Consider the following 20,028-nt stretch of genomic DNA (forward strand, 5'->3'; position numbering starts at 1 on the left):
ACTTGACGATGAGAGGTTGTCTCCTGCGGAGCCGCAAGTTCACCAATGTGTACTGAAAGGTGTGTTCCGAAAAAGTTGTGCCTGCAACAGCATTGTACTCTGCTGTCAGAACCGCCTCGGAGCACTGCCTATACAGCTTTACAGTTTGGGCAAGCCTTTGACCACACTATGTGATGAGCCTTGGGCGTCAAACACCTTGTTTCACCTTCTTTCAACCACTTTTCTTACTTACAACAGAAACTCATCGTTTCCGAGTTGCCCGTTCCGGACCAAAAAAATCTTCTCTTTGTAAGATGTGCTTATGTCACTGGGTTTCTCCATTTGTGGCCTATATCTTCCTAGAATGAATTCCCATTCATCGCCGCTCTGCTTATAGTCAGGGGCGATAAAAATCATGGGATACAGGTGTGCACGTGTACAGATGAGGGTAACAACGCGAACACGAGGTAAAAACGGGCCGTACATTGACGGAGCTGTCTTTTGTAGTCTGGTGATTCATGTGAAATGTTTCCGACCTGTTTATGACCGCATGATGGGAATTAACAGACACTGAACACGGAATGGTAGTTGGAGCTAGAGTCATGTGACATTACCTTTCGGGAATCACTGGAAATTGAGTATTCCGAGATTCTGAGTTCAAGAATGTGCCGAGGATTCAAAATTTCAGGCATTACCTCTCACCACGGACAAAGCAATAATCGGCGTCGTCCACTTTTCGATCGAGGGCAGTGGTGTTGGCGTTGAGTTGGCGGCGCTAACAGAAAAACCACACAGCGTGAAATAGCTGCATAAATCTATGTGGGACATACGACGAGCGTATCCATTAGGACAGTGCGACAAAATTTAGTGTTAATGGGCTACGGCAGCAGACGTCCCACGTGACTGCCTTTGCTAACCACTTGACATCGCCTGCAATAGACTGGAAATGGTTACGTTCGACTACTCGGAGACCATTTGTGGTCATTCATGGACTTCATATTTCCAAACAACGATGCATTTTTTATGGATGACAATGCAGCAAGTCACCGGGCCACGATAGTTCGCAAGTGATTTGAAGAACATTCTGCACAACTCGAGAGAATGGTTTGGTCACCCAGATCACTTGACATGAAACCCATCGAAAATTTTTGTAACATAGTCGAGAAGTCAGTTCGTGCAGAAAATCCTGCACTGGTTATGCTTTATCAATTATGAATGGCTGTTGAGGAAGCTTAACTCAATATTTCTGCAGGAAACTTTCAACGGCTTGTCGACACCATGCCACATCGGGTTTTTGCACTACGGAGGACAAAATACACTCCTGGAAATGGAAAAAAGAACACATTGACACCGGTGTGTCAGACCCACCAGACTTGCTCCGGACACTGCGAGAGGGCTGTACAAGCAATGATCACACGCACGGCACAGCGGACACACCAGGAATCGCGGTGTTGGCCGTCGAATGGCGCTAGCTGCGCAGCATTTGTGCACCGCCGCCGTCAGTGTCAGCCAGTTTGCCGTGGCATACGGAGCTCCATCGCAGTCTTTAACACTGGTAGCATGCCGCGACAGCGTGGACGTGAACCGTATGTGCAGTTGACGGACTTTGAGCGAGGGCGTATAGTGGGCATGCGGGAGGCCGGGTGGACGTACCGCCGAATTGCTCAACACGTGGGGCGTGAGGTCTCCACAGTACATCGATGTTGTCGCCAGTGGTCGGCGGAAGGTGCAAGTGCCCGTCGATCTGGGACTGGACCGCACCGACGCACGGATCCACGCCAAGACCGTAGGATCCTACGCAGTGCCGTAGGGGACCGCACCGCCACTTCCCAGCAAATTAGGGACATTGTTGCTCCTGGGGTATCGGCTAGGACCATTCGCAACCGTCTCCATAAAGCTGGGCTACGGTCCCGCACACCGTTAGGCCGTCTTCCGCTCACGCCCCAACATCGTGCAGCCCGCCTCCAATGGTATCGCGACAGGCGTGAATGGAGGGACGAATGGAGACGTGTCGTCTTCAGCGATGAGAGTCGCTTCTGCCTTGGTGCCAATGATGGTCGTATGCGTGTTTGGCGCCGTGCAGGTGAGCGCCACAATCAGGACTGCATACGACCGAGGCATACAGAGCCAACACCCGGCATCATGGTGTGGGAAGCGATCTCCTACACTGGCCGTACACCTTTGGTGATCGTCGAGGGGACACTGAATAGTGCACGGTACATCCAAACCGTCATCGAACCCATCGTTCTACCATTCCTAGACCGGCAAGGGAACTTGCTGTTCCAACAGGACAATTCACGTCCGCATGTATCCCGTGCCACCCAACGTGCTCTAGAAGGTGTAAGTCAACTACCCTTGCCAGTAAGATCTCCGGATCTGTCCCCCATTGAGCATGTTTGGGACTGGATGAAGCGTCGTCTCACGCGGTCTGCACGTCCAGCACGAACGCTCGTCCCACTGCGGCGCCAGGTGGAAATGGCATGGCAAGCCGTTCCACAGGACTACATCCAGCATCTCTACGATCGTCTCCATGGGAGAACAGCAGCCTGCATTGCTGCGAAAGCTGGATATACACTGTACTAGTGCCGACATTGTGCATGCTCTGTTGCCTGTGTCTATGTGCCTGTGGTTCTGACAGTGTGATCATGTGATGTATCTGACCCCAGGAATGTGTCAATAAAGTTTCCCCTTCCTGGGACAATAAATTCAAGGTGTTCTTATTTCAATTTCCAGGAGTGTAAGAGCGGCACGATATCAGGAGTAATCCCATGACTTAGTCATCTCACTGTACTTTTTCTACGCCTCACGCTCATAAAGACACTATACCGTTTTCAGTCTTGCGGCAGTGGTCATGATATATTGGTACAGTACTTTGTTTTAATAGAGTTTGCATCCTCTTCTGAATGGTTTCAGGAAGATAAATAAGTAAGATTTGTACATCTACATCTACATCTACATGACTACTCTGCAATTCACATTTAAGTGCTTGGCAGAGGGTTCATCGAACCACAATCATACTATCTCTCTACTATTCCACTCCCGAACAGCGAGCGCGAAAAGCGAACACCTAAACCTTTCTGTTCGAGCTCTGATTTCTCTTATTTTATTTTGATGATCATTCCTACCTACGTAGGTTGGGCTCAACAAAATATTTTCGCATTCGGAAGAGAAAGTTGGTGACTGAAATTTCGTAAAAAGGTCTCGCCGCGACGAAAAACGTCTTTGCTGTAATGACTTCCATCCCAACTCGTGTATCATATCTGCCACACTCTCTCCCCTATAACGTGATAATACAAAACGAGCTGCCCTTGTTTGCACCCTTTCGATGTCCTCCGTCAATCCCACCTGGTAAGGATCCCACACCGCGCAGCAATATTCCAACAGAGGACGAACGAGTGTAGTGTAAGCTGTCTCTTTAGTGGACTTGTTGCATCTTCTAAGTGTCCTGCTAATGAAACGCAACCTTTGGCTCGCCTTCCCGACAATATTATCTATGTGGTGCTTCCAACTGAAGTTGTTCGTAATTTTAACACCCAGGTACTTAGTTGAATTGACAGCCTTGAGAATTGTACTATTTATCGAGTAATCGAATTCCAGCGGATTTCTTTTGGAACTCATGTGGATCATCTCACACTTTTCGTTATTTAGCGTCAACTGCCACCTGACACACCATACAGCAAACTTTTCTTCATCGCTTTGCAACTGATACTGGTCTTCGGATGACCTTACTAGACGGTAAATTACAGCATCATCTGCGAACAGTCTAAGAGAACTGCTCAGATTGTCACCCAGGTCATTAATATAGATCAGGAACAGTAGAGGTCCCAGGACGCTTCCCTGGGGAACACCTGATATCACTTCAGCTTTACTCGATGATTTGCCGTCTATTACAACGAACTGCGACATTCCTGACAGGAAATCACGAATCCAGTCGCACAACTGAGACGATACCCCATAGCTCCGCAGCTTGATTAGAAGTCGCTTGTGAGGAACGGTGTCAAAAGCTTTCCGGAAATCTAGAAATACGGAATCAACTTGAGATCCCCTGTCGATAGCGGCCATTACTTCGTGCGAATAAAGAGCTAGCTGCGTTGCACAAGAGCGATGTTTTCTGAAGCCATGCTGATTACGTGTCAATAGATCGTTCCCTTCGAGGTGATTCATAATGTTTGAATACAGTATATGCTCCAAAACCCTACTGCAAACCGACGTCAATGATATAGGTCTGTAGTTAAATGGATTACTCCTACTACCCTTCTTGAACACTGGTGCGACCTGCGCAATTTTCCAATCTGTAGGTACAGATCTATCGGTGAGCGAGCGGTTGTATATGAGTGCTAAGTAGGGAGCTACAGTATCAGCATAATCTGAAAGGAACCTAATCGGTATACAATCTGGACCTGAAGACTTGCCCGTATCAAGCGATTTGAGTTGCTTCGTAACCCCTAAGGTATCTACTTCTAATAAACTCATGCTAGCAGATGTTCGTGTTTCAAATTCTGGAATATTCCATTCGTCTTCCCTGGTGAAGGAATTTCGGAAAACTGCGTTCAATAACTCCGCTTTAGCGGCACAGTCGTCGATAACAGTACCATCGGCACTGCGCAGCGAAGGTATTGACTGCGTCTTGCCGCTTGTGTACTTTACATACGACCAGAATTTTTTCGGATTTTCTACCAAATTTCGAGACAATGTTTCGTTGTGGAACCTATTAAAGGCATCTCGCATCGAAGTACGTGCCAAATTTCGCGCGTCTGTAAATTTTAGCCCATCTTCAGGATTTCGCGTTCTTCTGAACTTCGCATGCTTTTTCCTTTGCCTCTGCAACAGCGTTCGGACCTTTTTTGTGTACCACGGGGGATCCGTTCCATCTCTTACCAATTTATGAGGTATGAATATCTCAATTGCTGTTGCTAGTATATCTTTGAATTTGAGCCACATCTCGTCTACATTCGCATAGTCAGTTCGGAGGGAATGGAACTTGTCTTTTAGGAAGGCTTCTAGTGGCACTTTATCCGCTTTTTTAAATAAAATTATTTTGCGTTTGTTTCTGATGGATTTGGAAGAAATTGTATTGAGCCTAGCTACAATGACCTTGTGATCACTAATCCCTGTATCAGTCATGATGCTCTCTATCAGCTCTGGATTGTTTGTGGCTAAGAGGTCAAGTGTGTTTTCGCAACCATTTACAATTCGCGTGGGTTCGTGGACTAACTGTTCGAAATAATTTTCGAAGAAAGCATTTAGGACAATCTCGGAAGACGTTTTCTGCCTACCACCGGTTTTGAACAAGTATTTTTGCCAACATACCGAGGGTATTCCTACATTATACATTCTACATTCTACATCCTACATTCGTAGGACTGACCATTTTTGCTGAGTTTGCACACACCTGCTACAGTTTTTTCATGTTTACAAATTAAATTTGATTCTTCATGTCCAGTTCCTCCAAAAGACAATGTTCTCCCTTTCTTTATTTTTACGGCAATATGATTCGTTACCTCTGTGTCATCTTTAGTGCATTTTTTTACTTATCTATGTACATTAAGTTTAATTGTGGGCTTAGTTTTCTTATATGTGTTTTATGTCTTGCTAAACAAAATGGAAAGCATGACGTGACAGATCCAGAAATAAAATGAGACTCACTGAAGGTGATTCTTGCACTGATTAGCCAAACATATATGACAGCATATTCAGTAGCGTGTTCATCCGACTTTGGAATACGATACAGCAACGAGTTTTCGTGGCATGGTTTCAAGGAATCGATGATACGGTTATGGACATATGTGGCACCAGATGTCTACGTACAAGTCACAAAATTCCCTCTGTTAACTTTGCTTGTGTCTGTGCGTTTCTCCATTCGCACCCAATATTGTCGCTGGAAGCATTCCACACTCATTCCTGTTCCATTAGTATAGTTGAAAACTAGCGATAAAAATAACCCTCCGTGACCTTATATCGTTGTTAAGAGTCGCTCATTCACGTAATCTTCACTGCCTTGTGTGCCAACAGGAATAACTAAGAAATGTGTGGCACAATCGGTCCAATAATATGTTTGGTAACAAATCTGTTTCTGATGCACTATGTATAGTGCCTGCAGGAACCAACTGAATTTTCAATAGACATAATGGTAGCAGCAGAAAATCATGGCGTGAGTAACGCAGTCATCGATTTTAACTTGCACAAGGTTCATCTTCCTTTTACTAATGTATATTGCCAATGCTCAGATTCAAACTGAGCCCCTTTTGGTGGCCTCAAAGTGATTAGAAGGTATAATGGAGATGAAATGCCATGTTGTGAATATTCATCCAAGTCAATTAATTCATTTATTAACTTTATCATTGAAAGAGCGTCCTTAGAGTACATTCCGCATAACTAGATTATAAAAACAAGTTGATGTATCACGCTAGAAAAACGATCCCTTAATGAATAGGACTATCTTAGAAAGCAAAAAAAAAAAAAAAAAAAAAAACACGCAAAGTGGAACTTAATTCAGAACAGATGGCCTCACGAGCATCGGACCATTAAAATGGGTAGTACAGAGGGTGCTCGCATGAACCATTCGTACAGGTGCCTGCACGGGTTCAACCATTCTAAACCAACCAGCCATCTAAGCTGCGCAACTTACAATGTACTTAAGGGTACCAGAGGTGTATACCTAGTTGAACTAGTGGAACTGACCACCAACATATACAATACAAATCATTAATGGACAGAAATTTTCCAAAGGTATATGGAACAATCATATAGAACAACTAACTGGTGGATTGGGTAGCTCTCTAATACCACGCGCGCTTAGGATATGTCACTGGCTGATGGTCTAAAATCAATAAATTTTTCGTAAATTCACAGTAAATTCAGAAGCTGCGAAATATATCAGAGTAATATGTGAATAAGGGTACTAGTTGAGTTCCGAGGGAAAGATCTATTTATTAAACACGACCACGAGAAGACTGGTTTGGACTGAAAGACACGTGGTTGACTGACGACAAAACACCAGTTTTCACAAAGGAATCGCCACTAAAAAGGGAAGAAACCAATGGATAGAAAGAAATTCGCAGATGGCAAGAATAGGGACAACCGCTGCACGGAATATACCTCACCATTACGCTACAAACAGGCCACACGACTCCAAGTTTAACGGTCATTCTCACAAGACAAAGCAACGCCGAAGGAACTTCATAAAACTCATGGATTTAACAAAAGAAAATTTCAGAATAACCAGAACGCGAAAAATCTACGTTTTCTCTCTGTGAAAAACTGTTCTAACTTAATGTCAAACAGAAACAGAAAAAAATTAAAGGTATTCTTGGTCCATCATGGCAGAGAGATACTCGCAGAGCACATCTGTGAGCCACCACGTCCTATCGAACAGTGCTGAGTTCCTTGTTTGGAGCGTGTGTTTACCAAACAATGAACATGTAGTAGTCAGCGAAACTGGACATCCGCTGTCTCTGATTGGCCATTATCTTTGGTTCTACCTCAAGCAGACTAAAGGTTATGGCGACAGTACAAACCTACAGCTCTATAAAGAATTCGGGACCCCTGGAACGAACTTGCAATTACATATAGTCCTACACACCGAGGGAAAATAATGGGGGGTAAGCGGACTGCAAAAAAAGAAAAATGAATAAAAACTGACATTCTCTTTCAACAGAGATTATGCGACTCATATGTCACAGGAAGTCAGAAAAGAGAAAAAAAAACTGGGCAAGTGCGAGTAGGAACCGCGCTCTCAGCATTCAATGCAAACTTGGTTGTATGTACTTTTATGAATACGGGTCGTATTGACGAATTTAATTGATATGATAATGGGAGGGATTGGCTGTGACTTCTGCTCATGGCACAGTAGTACGTCTCGTACATCCCAGACGTCAAGTATGGTGTTTTCTAGTAGGACAGTGCTCATTCACACCTTTGAAGTGAGTGTGTTACGTAGAGGTTCTTTTATGGCCGTCGAGATCCCATAATCTCTCCTTGATGTAACATGTGTGGTACCAACCCGGACGCCGATGTCCCAGTGCCCGTATCCAGGATATCAAGATCAGATCCTTAAGGAGAATGTATAAACGCTTTTGGACGCCCTTCCAATCCAAATCAATGAATTCATTCAGGTCCAAGAGGTGCAACGTAGTACTGACAAATGGCCGTTGCCAGGTTCTTTGTAAATGTGACTCGCTTTTGTAATCACTAAAATAACATCACTTACTCTCCCAACCCATGAAGTTTCATTCCGATTTCTCACTGCTTTGTTGAAATGGCTCTGAGCAGTATGGGACTTAACATCTGAGGTCATCAGTCCCCTAGAACTTAGAACTACTTAAACCTAACTAACCTAAGGACATCAGACACACCCATGCCCGAGGCAGGATTCGAACCTGGGACCGTAGCGGTCACGCGGTTCCAGACTGAAGCGCCTAGAACCGCTCAGCCACACTGGCCGGCTTTCTCACTGCTTCACTTTCTTTGTCAGGCAGAGCATTTTATTAATTTCCTCAGACGTTTCTGTTAATTTTTCAAAAGTTTATAGAGTAGAGTGTTAAAAAACAAGTCGTCAGTCCAAATCAATCAACTTACCAACAATATTTAGGAGAAAGTCAGTGCATTTCATGTCCTTCTTAAGCAAACCAATGGCCAAAAAGTACGCTGAATTTAATAAAAATAATCCTCATATTGAGAAATACCCAATTAAATTACGTAAGTGTAACTACGACAGAAGCATCTCTTGCCTAACCATGCAATGTATTTTCACGTTCGGGTAAAGAATAAGGAAGCATATAAAAAACACTCTTCTCGAGATGTCTTTGAAACCAGAAACAGTAGGATACTTAGTTGGATAACAACAGCCACACCGGTAGCAAAATACCGGGCGATCAAAAAGTCAGTATAAATTTGAAAACTTAATCAACCACGGAATAATGTAGATAGAGAGGTAAAAATCGACACACATGCTTGGAATGAGATGGGGTTTTATTAGAAAAAAAAGGATTGCTAGCCGCGTGAAATATCTCTAGCGAGCGTCGTTTGGTGATTATCGTTTGCTCAGCCGCCACTTTCGTCATGCTTGGCCACCCGGGTCCCCAGACCTCAGTCCGTGCAATTATTGGCTTTGGGTTTACCTGAAGTCGCAAGTGTATTGTGATCGACCGACATCTCTGGCGATGCTGAAAGACAACATCCGACACCAATGCCTCTCCATAACTCCGGACATGCTTTACAGTGCTGTTTACAATATTATTCCTCGACTACAGCTATTGTTGAGGAATGACGGTGTACATATTGAGCATTTCCTGTAAAGAACATCATCTTTGCTTTGTCTTACTTTCTTATGCTAATTATTGCTATTCTGATCAGATGAAGCGCCATGTGTCGGACATTTTTTGAACGTTTGTATTTTTTCGGTTCTAATAAAACACCATTTCATTCCAAGCACGTGTGTCAATTTGTACCTCTCTATCTACATTATTCAGTGATTTATTCAGTTTGCAAATTTATACTGACTTTTTGATCACCTGGTATATAAAAAACGTACTAAAGAATCAAATAAAATGCTGCGACGTCAAAAGACACGTTTAATATGATCCACAAATAAATCTGAAATCTCAGGTCTTCGTTTTACGCCCCGGAGTTCACATCGTACACGGAGATATCACGTGTCGTCGGCGGTTTGTGAGCTGGCGGAAGCCTCGGCAACAGGGACGTAGGAGGGAAATCCCCCCGAGATCTGAATGCAGCCGGAGGCTCGCCGCAAGGAGAGGTGGGCTGTGTGCTGGCTTTGTGTGCCGACGGAAGAGCCAGAGACCCCGCGCTCTGCTTACTTTCTCCTCGAGAGAACACCGTTTGACTGCAACCCGGTAAACACCGCTGCAGGTGTCGCTCAAAGCGACAGCATCGGGACTACATCCCACGCTGGAATACCTGCTGCTAAACTTGTTTCTGCTCGAGAATGATTTCTATGAGACCGTTTGTTCTTGCATGCTACCTTGCAAACACCTGCTTCACAAGTACACAAGTGAGTCGCGCGGGATTAGCCGAACGTCTAAGGCGCTGCAGTTATGGACTGTGCGGCTGGTCCAGGCGGAGGTTCGAGTCCTCCCTCGGGCATGTGTGTGTGTGTGTGTGTGTGTCTGTGTGTGTGTGTGTGTGTGTTTGTCCTTAGGATAATTTAGCTTAAGTAGTGTGTAAACTTAGGGACTCATGTTAAGTCCCGTAAGATTTCACAGACATTTGAACATTTTTTGAGTACACAGGTGAAAAGGTGTTCATAGATGTTTCTAAGATCATATTTCAACTAAAAGCCCAGAGAACCTTATGTCTTCAGGTAAGCTATTAGCTCGATGAACATTTGACTATTGAAGCCAGCGCCTTAACTCGGAACAAAAGTAGCGCCTGCTGTCCTAGCTATCGGTTATGTTAACCAGAAATAATAGCATTGTGTACGCAGTGGCAGTTTACGCCATAACAACCGGTATGGGACCTAATGAGAATGACAAATATAACCTTGACAGTGGTCGTTCATGATAAAGCCTCCTCACACCGTTATGTCCATCGTGATCTTGTACGCACAACTGGAACTCGTCTGAAAATACGACTATGTGACACTTCTGTGTCGAGGGTCGTGGCTGGAAGCACCTCTTCTACATGTATATTTGCAAGTCACTCTTATGTACTGGGCAGACGGTTCTTTGAATCACCTTCAGACTATTTCTCTACCGCTCCACTCTGTAACAGCGTAGGACAAAGGTACACTTAACCAAAAACTAAAGCTGGTGGCTGATAGTTCGTGAAACTTCACCACAACGAGAAATTTTTTTTTTATGATTGCCATCGAAACTTGCTTATCATGTGCGCCCCCTAATGCTCGATAGTACGAAACGAGCTGCTCTTCCTTGAACTCTTCCGATGTCTTCCGTCCATGCTATCTGTTAAGGATCCCGTACAGCACAGCAATACTCCAGCAGAGGACGAACCAGTGCAGTGTAGGCTGTCTCTTTAGTAGCCCTGTTGCATCTTCTAAGTGTTTTGTAAATAAAACTTAGCCTTTGGTTTGCATTCACCACAATATTATATATGTCAACGTTTCAACATAAGTTGTTAGTAGTAGTAATTCCTAGGTATTTAGTCGAATTGACAGCCTTTAAATTAGTGTGACTTATCTTGTGATGGAAATGGAATGGGTTTATTTTTGTCCTCGTGTTGATGCCCTCAGAATTTTTCTTTTTGAGAGACAGTTGCCGCTTCTCGCACCATTAAAATATCGTGTATAAGTAATTGCTTTTTATCTGGTGATGTCGTTACTAGACTGTAAACGACAGCATCATCTGCAAATAATCTAATAGAGCTGCTCAGGTTAACTACTACATCGTTTATGTAGATTATCAACAGCAGAGGAACTGTAACACTTTCTCGGGGAACGCCGGATATCGCTTCTGTTTTACGTAATAATTTTCCGTGAATTAGCAGGAACTGTGACCTTTCTGTAAGGTCCAGGCAATCGCAGAATACTGGTAGTTGGGAGCTCCAATGTTAGGCGCGTAATGGGGCCCCTTAGGGATACGGCGGCTAAGGAGGGGAAGAAATCCAGTGTGCACTCCGTGTGCATTCCGGGAGGATTCATTCCTGATGTGGAAAGGGTCCTTCCGGATGCCATGAAGAGCACAGGGTGCAGCCAGCTGCAGGTGGTGGCACATGTCGGCACTAATGACATGTGTCGCTTTGGACCTGAGGAAATTCTCTCTGGATTCCAGCGGCTATCTGATTTGGTGAAGGCTGCCGGTCTTGCTTACGAGATGAAGGCAGAGCTCACCATCTGCAGCATCGTTGACAGAACCGACTGCGGACCTTTGGTGCAGAGCCGGGTGGAGGGTCTGAATCAGAGGCTCAGACGGTTTTGCGACCGTATTGGCTGCAGATTCCTTGACTTGCGCCATAGGGTGGTGGGGTTTCGGGTTCCGCTGAATAGGTCAGGAGTTCACTACACTCAGATGGCGGCTACACGGGTAGCGGAGGCTGTGTGGCATGGACTGGGCGGTTTTTTAGGTTAGAAGGCCTCGGGAAAGTGCAGGATGGGCTGCAATGTCAAAGGGTGCTTGGCAATTACAGGACGTGCTTGGATCAAGGAACAGTCGGAATTATAGTTGTAAATTGTTGTAGTTGCGCTAGAAAAGTCCCTGAGCTTCAAGCACTAATAGAAAGCACAGAAGCTGATATCGTTATAGGTACAGAAAGCTGGCTAAAGCCTGAAATAAGTTCTGCAGAAATTTTTACGAAGTCTCAGACGGTGTTCAGGAAAGATAGATTAGGCAGAATTGGTGGTGGAGTGTTTGTGTCTGTCAGTAGTGGTTTATCTAGGAGTGAAGTCGAAGTAGATACTCCGTGCGAATTGGTATGGGTGGAGGTTATACTTAACAGCCGAATTAAGTTAATAACTGGCTCCTTCTACCGACCCCCAGACTCCGATGATACAGTTGCGGAACAGTTCAGAGAAAGTTTGAGTCTCGTAACAAATAAATACCCCACTCATACGGTTATAGTTGGTGGGGACTTCAACCTACCCTCGGTATGTTGGCAAAAATACTTGTTCAAAACCGGTGGTAGGCAGAAAACGTCTTCCGAGATTGTCCTAAATGCTTTCTCCGAAAATTATTTCGAGCAGTTAGTCCACGAACCCATGCGAATTGTAAATGGTTGCGAAAACACACTTGACCTCTTAGCCACAAACAATCTAGAGCTGATAGAGAGCATCATTACTGATACAGGGATTAGTGATCACAAGGTCGTTGTAGCTAGGCTCAATACCATTTCTTCCAAATCCATCAGAAACTAAAGCAAAATAATTTTATTTAAAAAAACGGATAAAGTGTCACTAGAAGGGTTCCTAAAAGACAATTTCCATTCCTTCCGAACTGACTATGCGAATGTAGACGAGATGTGGCTCAAATTCAAAAATATAGTAGCAACAGCGATTGAGATATTCATACCTCATAAATTGGTAAGAGATGGAACTGATCCCCCGTGGTAGACAAAAAAGGTCCGAACGCTGTTGCAGAGGCAACGGAAAAAGCATGCGAAATTGAAGAACCCGAAATCCCGAAGATGGGCTAAAATTTACAGACGCGCGAAATTTGGCACGTACTTCGATGCGAGATGCCTTTAATAGGTTCCACAACGAAACATTGTCTCGAAATTTGGTAGAAAATCCGAAGAAATTCTGGTCGTATGTAAAGTACACAAGCGGCAAGACGCAGTCAATACCTTCGAGGTGCAGTGCCAATGGTACTGTTATCGACGACTGTGCCGCTAAAGCGGAGTTATTGAACGCAGTTTTCCGAAATTCCTTCACCAGGGAAGACGAATGGAATATTCCAGAATTTGAAACACGAACATCTGCTAGCATGAGTTTCTTAGAAGTAGATACCTTAGGGGTTGCGAAGCAACTCAAATCGCTTGATGCGGGCAAGTCTTCAGGTCCAGATTGTATACCGATTAGGTTCCTTTCAGATTACGCTGATACTATAGCTCCCTACTTAGCACTCATATACAACCGCTCGCTCACCGATAGATCTGTACCTACAGATTGGAAAATTGCGCAGGTTGCACCAGTGTTCAAGAAGGGTAGTAGGAGTAATCCATTTAACTACAGACCTGTATCATTGACGTCAGTTTGCAGTAGGGTTTTGGAGCATATACTGTATTCAAACATTATGAATCACCTCGAAGGGAACGATCTATTGACACGTAATCAGCATGGCTTCAGAAAACATCGCTCTTGTGCAACGCAGCTAGCTCTTTATTCGCACGAAGTAATGGCCGCTATCGACAGGGGATCTCAAGTTGATTCCGTATTTCTAGATTTCCGGAAAGCTTTTGACACCGTTCCTCACAAGCGACTTCTAATCAAGCTGCGGAGCTATGGGGTATCGTCTCAGTTGTGCGACTGGATTCGTGATTTCCTTTCAGGAATGTCGCAGTTCGTAGTAATAGACGGCAAATCATCGAGTAAAACTGAAGTGATATCAGGTGTTCCCCAGGGAAGCGTCCTGGGACCTCTACTGTTCCTGATCTATATAAATGACCTGGGTGACAATCTGAGCAGTTCTCTTAGATTGTTCGCAGATGATGCTGTAATTTACCGTCTAGTAAGGTCATCCGAAGACCAGTATCAGTTGCAAAGCGATTTAGAAAAGATTGCTGTATGGTGTGTCAGGTGGCAGTTGACGCTAAATAACGAAAAGTGTGAGATGATCCACATGAGTTCCAAAAGAAATCCATTGGAATTCGATTACTCGATAAATAGTACAATTCTCAAGGCTGTCAATTCAAATAAGTACCTGGGTGTTTAAATTACGAACAACTTCAGCTGGAAGGACCACATAGATAATATTGTCGGGAAGGCGAGCTAAAGGTTGCGTTTCATTGGCAGGACACTTAGAAGATGCAACAAGTCCACTAAAGAGACAGCTTACACTACACTCGTTCATCCTGTGTTAGAATATTGCTGCGCGGTGTGGGATCCTTACCAGGTGGGATTGACGGAGGACATCGAAAGGGTGCAAAAAAGGGCAGCTCGTTTTGGATTATCACGTTATAGGGGAGAGAGTGTGGCAGATATGATACACGAGTTGGGATGGAAGTCATTACAGCAAAGACGTTTTTCGTCGCGGCGAGACCTTTTTACGAAATTTCAGTCACCAACTTTCTCTTCCGAATGCGAAAATATTTTGTTGAGCCCAACCTACATAGGTAGGAATGATCATGAAAATAAAATAAGAGAAATCAGAGCTCGAACAGAAAGGTTTAGGTGTTCGTTTTTCCCGCTCGCTGTTCGGGAGTGGAATAGTAGAGAGATAGTATGATTGTGGTTCGATGAAGCCTCAGCCAAGCATTTGAATGTGAATTGCAGTGTAGTCATGTAGATGTAGAAATCTTTGATACTGTCGCACAGGTCAAACGACACTCAACACGCAGGCAATTTGATAAGAAATCTCTTGTGAGGAACGGTGTCAAAGGCCTTCTGGAAATTTTGAATTATGGAATCAATCTGAGATACCCTGTCGAAAGCACTCATTATAAATGCAAATAAAGAAGTGGTTGTGTTTCAAAGCCGGCCGGTGTGGCCGTGCGGTTCAAGGCACTTCAGTCTGGAACCGCGATGGCAGCAGGTTCGAATCCTGCCTTGGGCATGGATGTGTGTCATGTCCTAAGGTTAGTTCAGTTTAAGTAGTTCTAAGTTCTAGGGGACTGATGATGTCAGATGTTAAGTCCCGTAGGGCTCAGAGAAGTTTGAACCATTTTTTGTGTTTCAAAAGAACGATACTTTCGGAATCGGTGGTGACTCTTTGTCTACAGACCGTTACCTTGATAGCAATTCTACATGTTCAAACACAGTATATGTTTCGAAATTCTTATAACACTTATGTTCAATATCGATTGTATTTGTTTCATGTAACTTCTATGTTTTTCAGCGTGTAATGTAATATCTGTGTTACCCTGTTCTTTTGTTCAGTACATAGAGTAATAATTGTTTTTCTTTTAAGTAAAGCTATTTAACAAGAAGTGATATGCGAATGTCTCTTGTGAAACTGTGTTTTTAATACCAATATGTAAAAGTTATGAGCGCAAAATTCGTTAATGCATAGCACATGTGGTTCTATAAACATGTAGAACCTGGAGGGAATGTTAAAGGTGCTTTGGCGGAAAGAACCGCAGAAAGTATTTGTGGCAGTTATGGTCGGTGGATAGCATGCAAATATTTCAAAACTTGAGCACTGAAAGAGATAAGAACAGCAGCAAGACTGGATTAATTGTGTCTACAACGTGAATGTACGTTGGCTAGTAGATCATTGCACTTACTGTTTAACTCCGAATCATAAAATTCCTACCCCAAGAAGACAATTTACAGAACAATACTATATCAGGAGCCATGATACTGCATGACGACCTCATATTGATACCACAGAAGATGGCTATAGCCACCACCTTCAATGCAGTAAAAGTTTAGTATTGTATTTATTTCCTAGGACTACTCATTTGCTTGATGCTCAAATAATAGTTGCTGTAATTTCAACTTCGTTTCAACAGTATTCATTTCCCCTCAGTCCTTTACCTGGAAGGTTCCTGTTCCTAGTGCCAAAATATTTCCGAGTATCAGAATTCTAATCGACTCCAGATTCTTTACTGTTTCAAACGTGTCTATTTGCTTTTGTCGAGTAATAGTTTCCTCAAGCGATCAGTTATTCTTTTGTATGATAAGCTCCAGACCATCAGCAAAGCGAACAGTAAATGCATTTAAAAAGAATGAGTACAATGAATTTAATTTTTAGTCTGATTAGAACCCTTGTCCAGCACCAAAGGTAGTAAAAAGTGGTTGTGATTGTAAGATAAATTGTAGGTTATCACACACCTACACAATTATTATATACTTCGCAAGTTTGTAACAGTGCGTTAATCATATAATTATATTTGTGTATGTTTCTTGCTTGTAGTAATAGTCCTAAACCAAGTCAATAGACAAAACAGTTTTTGGGATCTGTTGAGCTAGTAGTTCCGTAATTCGTAGAATTAAAGTATTTACGAAGTGTAGTAATCACTCTAGAGACATGCGTCTTCTTTAAAATATAACTGGTTACAACATATTAAAAGCATAAGCGAACCAGGGTCCTCACGTTTCATTTATGTTCTGCCTATTCAAAGACGTATGTGCTCCACTTGAAAATCAGCATTAATCATGTTAGTTAATACAACAAATTGATAATCACTTATTTTAATTTCAGTACTGAAGTGTTAAAGCAACCCAATGTTCAAATTAGCTGCGCTCCTCCCTTAATAATGGTACTGAACGTTATCTTTCTTGTTGTAGCACAGGCGGAACACGTTAGTGGCAGATAGTTTGGTGCAAAACATTTTAAGCTTTTATCTGTAGTGCTCATAACTAACTACCTTACCACTACTTGCCACAATGAGCTGTTGTTCTGTGTCTAATTTAGAAACTTACTTTAGAAACTGCTTTCGTCTCATTTAAACCTCGTACAGCAGGTTAAGAGTATATTCGTCTGAAATTACTGGCTGGTGAGCGTTTTTCATTTACGTCGCTGCAATTTTACACAACAACAGCATAACATTGGATCTAACTCGCGATAATATAACTACTGCTCCCTTTCGGTTGACTAAACCTGGTCCGATTAATGCCACTGTCACACGTTCACGGTCAATTGAAATTCCTATTAAAGGGGTAAAATTACTGGAGACTTTGTCTAGTGGTAATAACGGATAGTTTTACACGCTGCCAGCGCCCTTACAAAGCAAAATAAAAATCGGATGCGCTCCAAATAAAGACTAAATGACTTTTTTTCCCACAATCCACAAATGATGGATAAGGAAAGAAATAAGAAGAACCCGACAGCATTTGATTATTGCCGAACATCTTTAGTACGTCACATTGTACAAACATTTAAGGATAACGCATATTGCGAAATAAAATGAAACCGCATAAAAGCAATATAAGTCGACATGAAATGAAACCACATATAAGCAGTATAAGTCGAATAAAGTATTAGATCTGTAGAAACAGTTCTGCGAAAATGTTGTGCATACAAGAACCTAGTGTGATCAATCCCAGAGAATTTCCCCAGCCTTTGGAGCCCTTATCCAGTAGTTATGACAGCAGCCATCAAAGGAATTTAGAAATGCCCCACGGAATTCGTGACAGGTCGTCTGATTTACACTTGACGAACCTGCCGTTTTGTTTGCTCAAGATATACAGTTACTTCAAATAAATAGGCTAACACGGTCTTACCAGCAGATCTCCGGTCTTCCCCATGTGATCACCGAAAGTTAATAATTATTACAAATGTTTTCAGGAGATCGACTGACAATTTTCGTCGCACAGAGCTTCGAAATTGATTCACTGCCTAATGGAATTTAAGTTAAGCTCAATTTAATCAGGATAGAACAGTACTGAACTGTGTGAATGTGATAAGCCTGCTTTGTGAATGAAAATTCCTTTAACATACGCATGTTTTTACTTTCGTGATCAGTGAAGCTAAGTGAGACCGGTGTGAGAGAGGTTTTTAATTTTTTTGAATACCACCAAAAAATGTATTAAAACTGTACAGTATTCGCAATGGCGGAAGCTTAACATTTTCCAATATGTAAATATATTTGCTCATTGTCGAGAGTTCCTTCTATTCTGTGAAGAATTCCTGCTCCTCGCGCAGAAATCCATCCCCATCAGGAAACAGATGTCCACCCACTTCTCCCTGTCACGGTTACATATTCGAGTCGATGGCGAGTCCCTTGCAGCCTGTAAATGACTCTTGGACCGTCGTTACTGGTGGAAAACACCTTATCGTGAATGAAAATGACATTTTCCCCCGACGCACTCAAATAGAGCTCCGCAAATGCAGCCGCTATATCACATTATTTCTGGTGAGCTGTTGTTTCACGGCGAATCACCCCTTAAATCATCCAACTTTCACCTACTCTACTCTGTAATATGAATTAATGCCACTAGAGCTATTTTTATGACCAACGGCCTTGCCGCACTGGTAAGACCGGTTCCCGTCTGCTCACCGAATCTACTCGCTGCTGGGCGGAGTTAACACTTGGATGTGTGACCATCCGGTCCGCCTAGCGTTGTTGGCAAGCGGGGTGCTCTCAAACCTTGTGAGGCAAACCAAGGAGCTTGATTGAGAAGTAGCGACTCCGGTGTCGTCAGCTGACATACGGCCGGGAGAGCGGTGTGTTGACCACATGCCCCTCCATATCGGCATTCAGTGACACCTGTGGGCTCTGGATGACTTGGCGGCTGGTCGGTACCGTTGAGCCTTCATGGCCTGTTCGGAGGAGTTTAGTTTTTTTAGAGCTATTTTCATATGAATTGAGGAGGCACACCTAGTTCTGAAGTTTCGTTTAAATATTTATGGAAAATAAGTTAAAGAATACACTCATGATAAGCGCACCTATCACACAATATTTTAACTAGCTAGCAATCGCACGAGACAGGAAACTATACTTCCTTGTAAATTCTTGAATTACAGCTCGCCTTAAGAAAATGCACATTCTAAGAGGACTGTAAAAGTTTCTTGGTGGCAATATTGACAAATAATAGTTTACACGTAGTATATCATTTCATTTTGAGCGCTTATAATGTGTACTCGGTGTCACCGAAACAATAACTGCTGCAAGACGAAAATTACGTTCTGCTTTCTGAAGTACGCCGTACCGCAGCAGTTTCAAGAACATTCTTATCTGCTGAGTCTGCAGCGATCGTGATACTTTACATAATATAAACCGATCATTCCGAAGCTCACAAAAATGCCAATGTTGTTTATTTGTATTTAAATTATTAAGTGGGTAACTGACTGGAGAACCTTTTCGTAACAAACAAGCAGTTCAAAATGAGTAACATTTTATTATATGGTAAAATGGGGCCTACGCATGCGGCAAAGTCAGTGTTTCATAATAAGTAGCTAATAGAGAATCCAACTGAAAAAGGCTCTTCGCTAGTCAACTAGAATTTTAGTTGTAAATTATTCGACCAGGAACATTTTTAAAAGGGTGTCAATAGCAGTGGTGAGATTTAGGTACTACAGTTAGCTGCTTCTACGGGGAGAAGGTCCTTTGGTGGCAGGAACCATATTTTCCTGCGAGCAAACGCGCGCTTCAAAATTCCCAATGGCCCCATAGAAGAGAGAACCCCTCTCTCTAACTGTACCCTCTCCTTTCACTGAATACCTCGCTTTTTGCCACCATCCTGTCATTAACGTACCCATAACCAGCAATTTTCTAGTTCCTGGAAACCACATAATGTTTGTGGGGTTTGGCAAACATTTTGCGTGATTGGTCTGCTTGATTACAATCCTGCACTATGTTTGCTGCTCGGTATCAGAGAGACACAGTGCAGGGCCGGCTGTTCGCACCTGATTCGTGTACTCCCCGAAACGTTCCCTCATTCTCTGCTCGTGTCCGTAATGGGTGTTGTCCTGTTTTGTCACAGCCCCTAGTGGAAATATCCTCCTGCGTAGCTGTTCATGCGAACTCGCCACCGTT

The sequence above is a fragment of the Schistocerca gregaria genome, chromosome 3 (assembly GCF_023897955.1).
Source record: "Schistocerca gregaria isolate iqSchGreg1 chromosome 3, iqSchGreg1.2, whole genome shotgun sequence".
NCBI lineage: Eukaryota > Metazoa > Arthropoda > Insecta > Orthoptera > Acrididae > Schistocerca > Schistocerca gregaria.